Raw genomic sequence first — 6,403 nt, forward strand, 5'->3', positions numbered from 1 at the left:
TCTATTCAAGTTGCGTTACGAGGTTATGACGTAACCGCGTATCTCCGGAGGCTTGGGCCTCACTGACATTACTCGCAAGGCATCTGCCTTGTACGTCCGCCGTACGACTCTCATTGTTACGCAAGAAGTGACTTCAATTACATCCAGAATTTTTACTGTTCTGCGTCCGAAGAGCCTTGCTCCACCTGTCGACGTCGGTCGCCTCAATTTTAAGTTGATACACGTCCGGTAATTTTATATTGCGGTTAGTTACCTCGGTGACGTCTTCTTGCGACGACCGGTGCCAACGACCAAGAGCTTGATTGCCCGTTGTGAGGGGCTGGCCGGTCCCAATCCAATCGAACTGGCGTCTCCATCAGTGTCCTGGAGGAACGTCTGGAAGAATGTTAGTCTGCCGATCCACTCAATGGCTGTGGCGTCCACATGGTATAGGGTAATTAATAATTTGGTCCCCACCAACGTACGACTGCACCGTATTGGTCTTTCTGACACGGACAACTGCACTCGGTGTGGTCTCCTGGACACACTTAGGCATCGATTCACCTGCAGTGGGCACCTTGCTAATTGGCTTTGGCTCAGGAAACAACTGGCTTTTGTCACTAGGACTGCCGAAACCGCTTATACCATTGACATCATCGTACGGCCCGATTCTTCCTTTTATCCGCGAACGAAGCTCAATACCGTTATGTGGTTGCTTGGACACTTCGTACATTTTGTCAATAGTTGTCATGAAGAGGATGAACACCTAACGTTTCGGCAGTACATCGTTACTGCTTACTGGAACCGATTGCGCTTGCCAGGACTCCTTAAAGATTTTGCAAATATGCTTAGCCTGACATTTGAAAGGGAGGGTGTTGGCTAAGGTCACCTGTGTGAGCCGATTTCTTTTACACTGTAGCTGGTTTTGCCGCCTTTATGTAAAATTCTTCTCTACACCTAGACTGAAGTTTACGTGGACCTTTAGGGCGAACAAGAGAAACAAACGTAAGACCAAGAACCAAGACAGTAGGGGAAATTACGACGCCGTTGTACAGGTGCCATTCGGAAAGAGGACGGTGGAATCATCGTGGCCAGGCCTCGGGTTTCGACCCCTGCCCGCTTTGTTTCCGTAGGCCTGAATCTGATTGTCACCCCTAACTTTCAAACAATGGCAGACGAAAACGACACAAAATAATGGTAAAAAAAAAGAAAAAACTGGGCAGAGCACTGGTCTTGTAAACCAGGGGTCAATAAAAAAAAAGTGGCTAGGATACCTGGCTCTCACCCAGTATTAAAAAAAAAGTGGTAGAGCACTGGTCTAGTAAACCAGGGGTCGTGGGTTCCATCCTCACAGGAGGAAGACGAATTTTGGAAATCAGTTGCGCATCGTGGCCGTATAGCAAACAGTATCTGTGATGACGAACAATTAGCGACAGGCGTTTTATTAAGAATTACTCTCAGACGTGATTAAGGCGAATACAAAAAAAAAAAAAAGAAAAAAGTGGTAGAGCACTGGTCTAGTAAACCAGGGTCGTGAGTTCCATCCTCACAGGAGGAAGACGAATTTTGGAAATCAGTTGCGCGACGTGGCCGTATAGCAAACAGTATCTGTGATGACGAACAGTTAGCGAAACGCGTTTTATCAAGAATTGCTCTCAGATGTGATTAAGGCGAATGGCGCAGATAAAGCATTTGCCAAAGCGGTACAGCATAAGGTGGGACGAGGCAGTCTGAATTACATTTTATAGATGTATTTCTCTCATATCTCAGAGCCTCTCGCGGTCGTCGTCGTCGTCGTCGTCGTCGTCGCCGCCGCTTCTGCAGAAGTAGCAAATGGCCATCGTAGCAAATGCGGCGAGGGACGCCCTGCCTTCGATTCCGAATGCACAAAGTTTGTGTTCTTGTTTCCCAGTCTATATTTGGTCGGTCTCGTAAGAGGTTGAATGTAACGAATGGGTGGGAAAGAGCAAGGGGTAGCAGCTGTGTAGAACGAAAACACAAATTCTCAGGGGTGTGAGCGTTTCGAGATGAGTCGTATACAAGTTATACTTGGTCGTCAGGGACCGTGTGGCCTAATGGATAAGGCGTCGGACTTCGGATCTGAAGATTACAGGTTCGAATGCTGTCACGGTCGTGTTTTTCCAGTTCTGAAAAAGATACATACCGTTTTAATGTAGCAATTCAGCAGTACGAAACCGTCTGAATGTTGCTGTTGACCATTTTCTGCTTGGAGATGCTCTTGAGCTTGAAACACACACAACAAGGCCGGTGTTAACTATCGAAATGGTCGGCAGAGTGCCGTCACCGCGAGTTTTGGCTGGCACTTGCACATCTAAAACAACGTCGGAAAGTAACTCGTTCGGCTTTTGAGTCACATCAAGTATATGTGTTAATTTTGACGCCACTAGCTCTGCAGGTTGTCATGCAATTCCTTTACCTCTCAGAAATGATTATGAAATAAAAGTGAAGTACGTGACGAGTGTGACGTTAGGAAGACATTAGGCAGCATGGAGAGATTCTGTATGGGACCACCCAACCCAAACGAGTACTGTGTGACGTGCTACCCACTAGGTATTCACCGAGGCAGCCCGGCTAGCTCAGTCGGTACAGCATGAGACTCTTAATTTCAGGGTCGTGGGTTGGAGCCCCACGCTGGGCGGAATGGAATTTTGTTCCGCTGCAGATGTAAATTACCGTTTTTCTGATTAACGTGATGTAATGGAAATAGCAACTTTAAACTTTGCCTACGTCTCTGTCAGTCGCCAGGACATCTTTCGATTGTCAGTAGCACCGTTTTCGTTAAATTAGCGAGATCCGACATGTGCGAGAAAATTGTTGCATCTTGTGGTGGTATCCTAACGTTTAAACATAGCGATGGAAATGTGGGAGAAGTTGTTGTTTCGCATGCCGGCCTAGGAATACTGACTGTTCGAATTTTTGAACTTCCATATAAAATAACCAGTGAACAGATAAACGCAGTGCTTTGTCTTCACGGTAAAATCATAAGCAATATTGCGGAACGCTGGTCTAGTGCACATAAATTCCCAGTTCTTAACGGGGTGCGGCAATTAAGAATCGAGCTGCAGAAGCACATCCCGTCTTATGTTCACGTTTGCGGGTATCGTGCGATAGTAATGTACGATGACCAGCCTCGAACATGTGCAGCATGCAACTCGACAGGTCACGTGCAAGCCGAATGCATGCAGAGGCGAGTGGCGCAGCTGCCTATCGGCGGGGCTGCCACGCCCCCCTCAATGACAACACTGTCTGTAACGTATGTGGCCGTGGCGCGTGGGCTTTCGGCTACACCCACGGTCCCACAAGTTAGTGAAACCACTTAACTGCCTGCGACTGTGAGACGAATAGAGACTGCTGAAACGCCTGATCAGAGTCAACCTAAACCAGCAGAAATATCGACGTCTATCGTAGTCACCGAAGAACGGGCATCTGCGTTGCAAACGGCTGCGTCTCCACCGGCCGATGCTACTCCACGGGGGGAATCTCAAGCAGGTGATGATAAAAGCCCACAAAAGTGTGCATCTCCCAGAAAAACTAAAAAACGGAGAGTTGCCCGCCAGGATGCCGAACTGATTGCACCGGTTCTGCGCGAAAAGGCTAAACAGATCGGTGAACAAATCAGTGCAAAAGCATCTGATAGCACAAACCATGATCATCCCTCAGCTAGTTTACCATCAGTCCTTGACAATGTCTCAGATGCTTTACCTCTGAACCCCGAACAGTCAGCTACACTTCGAGCCGACCGTGATAACCACATGATCGACCTCTATCCTGTTGAAGCGTCAATAACCACCTCGACAGGCCCACAGCCAACTAGTTGGGCAGACGATACAGAATCCAATGTCGAAGTAGACAGTATGGATACTTCAGAAACGGTGACAGCCATAACTTCGGTCCCCAAGGACGACGATGTTAATGAGAAAGGTAACGCCTCGACAGAAACTACTGTGCAAAAGGAACTCGCGACTGATCCATTTTCAAACGGAGAATATTTTTAACTCTGCCTTTACAGTGACTGTCCATAGATGTTTTTAAATTGCTTGCACAGTGCATTTTCGACGTGGTTTGCTTTTCCAGCGCTATTTATGATTGATATTGGACGTATTTTAGGCATTGCTTTTGTTTAGTCACCCACAATTCAGCCACAGGCCTATCGACTTGCTACTCTAAATATTAATAAGATACGTAGCGCTTGTAAATTACAACATTTAAAGGACTTTTTATATGCAGCTGATGTAGACATTTTATTTGTCCAAGAAGTAACAGAGGTCGGACTTGATTGCATACCAGGTTATAATGTGATTACTAATCCTGGAGCCGGTTGTGAACTAGGTACAGCTTTTATTGCCAAGGAAGGTATTATTATCACTGACGTCACAGAATTGCCGAACAGTAGGGGCATTGCGGGCACTTTTTATAACAACAGACTAATTAATGTATATGCCCCATCCGGTTCCAGTAATAGACGTCAAAGAGCAGATTTTTTTAAAGGAGAAATAGTTCCAATCTTTGGCGTCCGCCACGACAATGTTATCTTCGGAGGTGACTTTAACTGTGTCATCAGTGCAAAGGACCAGACTCCCAATCTTAACAGATCACTTGAACTGGAACGAATTGTACGAGACTTAGGCTTAATTGACTCTTGGGAGCTCAAGCATGGGGCTGCACCTGGGTTTACCCATATTACGACCCATTCGGCAAGCCGTCTCGATCGAATTTATGTCACACCTAATTTGAGGAATAACATTCTGCAGTCAGAAGTATGGCCAGTGGCGTTCTCAGATCATGCTGCATACATCTGTACTATCACTCTAGATCGACAACGAACGTATCGATACAGGGGCCTGTGAAAATTAAATATTTCACATCTTCAAGACTCGGCGTGTCAAGAAGCCTTCCTCCAAACCTGGCGAGAATGTGAACAGAGATTTGCCTCTTACAATACAGCCATTGATTGGTGGCTCAGGTGCGCCAAACCTAAAATTAGGTGGTGTTTCATGAACTACGCACGGGAAAAGAGCTTTTGGCTTCACAGGACGATCCATTTCTATTTTCATTGTCTGCGGGAACTGTATGCGCTCGGCACTTCGGCCGTCGAGCAATGTAAACGAATTAAGAAAATCCAGGCCAAAATCCTAACCCTAAGGAGGACGCAGCTAGAAGGCTACAAAGTCAGGTCGCGGGTCCAGACTACTGCACACCAAGAACTCACCTCAGTCTACCATATGATCCAAGAAAGTAGGAAAGGATCCCGTAAAATTCTGACGGAGTTAACTGCTGAGGATGGCGCAACGCTGACTACGCACAATGAGATTAAGGCGGCGGTGCTTAACTACTTCACCACCTTGATGTCAAAAATAGAAGTTAACGTGCAAGTGCGGGACGATCTTTTGAATAATTTGCACAACAGAGTCAGTCTCGCGAACGCGGAACAGCTATTAGCCGTGGCAACCGAAGACGACGTGGGATATGTCATCTGGGAAAGTGCTAAGAATAAATCCCCCGGACCTGACGGAATTCCCGCCGAATTCTATCAAAAATTCTGGAACACCATAAAGGCGAAGATCACTTGCATGTGTAACGAACTTCTAGACCACAACAACGTGATCCCCACCAGCTTCTGTGAAGGCGCAATCGTTCTAATTAAAAAAACTCAGGCGGTGCCAACGTAAAAAATCTAAGACCGATAACGCTGCTCAACAGCGACTATAAAATCTTTGCGAGACTATTGGCCCAAAGGCTTAAATCCACGATGACCAGCATCATTGGCCCTTACCAGACCAGCGTGGGCAAGGATCGGAAAATTCAACAGACTCTATGCGACTACCGTGATTTAATCTCCATTGCGGAAGTCTGTAAACTGAAATGTGCCATCATGTCCTTAGATTTCGACAAAGCCTTTGACAGGGTAAACCACCAGTATCTCTTTCGTACCATGTCTGCGATGGGTTTTCCACCTGGGTTCGTTGCCATTATACAACAGATGGTAGCGACTAATTCATCCAGAATCATCATCAATGGCCAGCCTACCCGAGCAATAGAGATAGTCAGTTCCGTCAGGCAGGGCTGCCCAATGTCCATGGCGCTTTTTGCGATTGCCATTGAGCCTTTGTTAGCTACCCTGACGAAAAGTTTACAGGGCATCGTCATACATGGATCCCGAGTTGTGTGCAAGGCGTATGCAGACGATGTCGGTTTCCTTATCATAAATAGAACTGAAGTGGAAACCGCACTACAGACAGTCAGGCAATATGAGCAAGCGTCCGGTGCACAACTAAACTGGACAAAGTCTGGAATATTCAATATTGGCCGCGGCCTAGGATCGCGCCCTCACAGGCAACTACGTCAGCTGAAGATCTTCAAGTGTCTTGGAATTGATTTTCAGCGTAATATCCGGCACACAATT

General features: G+C 46.7%; 2 non-coding genes across 2 annotated transcripts; both read left to right on the forward strand.

Annotated features, from left to right (window-relative positions):
• Positions 1 to 2,040: 2,040 nt before the first annotated feature.
• Trnar-ucg (transfer RNA arginine (anticodon UCG)) lies at positions 2,041 to 2,113 on the forward strand. Its single transcript has one exon. It is a non-coding gene; the product is annotated as a tRNA-Arg (tRNA).
• A 452-nt stretch (positions 2,114 to 2,565) lies between these two features.
• Positions 2,566 to 2,638, forward strand: Trnak-cuu (transfer RNA lysine (anticodon CUU)). The gene has a single exon. It is a non-coding gene; the product is annotated as a tRNA-Lys (tRNA).
• Positions 2,639 to 6,403: the final 3,765 nt, after the last annotated feature.

This window comes from Schistocerca gregaria, chromosome 3 (genome assembly GCF_023897955.1).
Source record: "Schistocerca gregaria isolate iqSchGreg1 chromosome 3, iqSchGreg1.2, whole genome shotgun sequence".
NCBI lineage: Eukaryota > Metazoa > Arthropoda > Insecta > Orthoptera > Acrididae > Schistocerca > Schistocerca gregaria.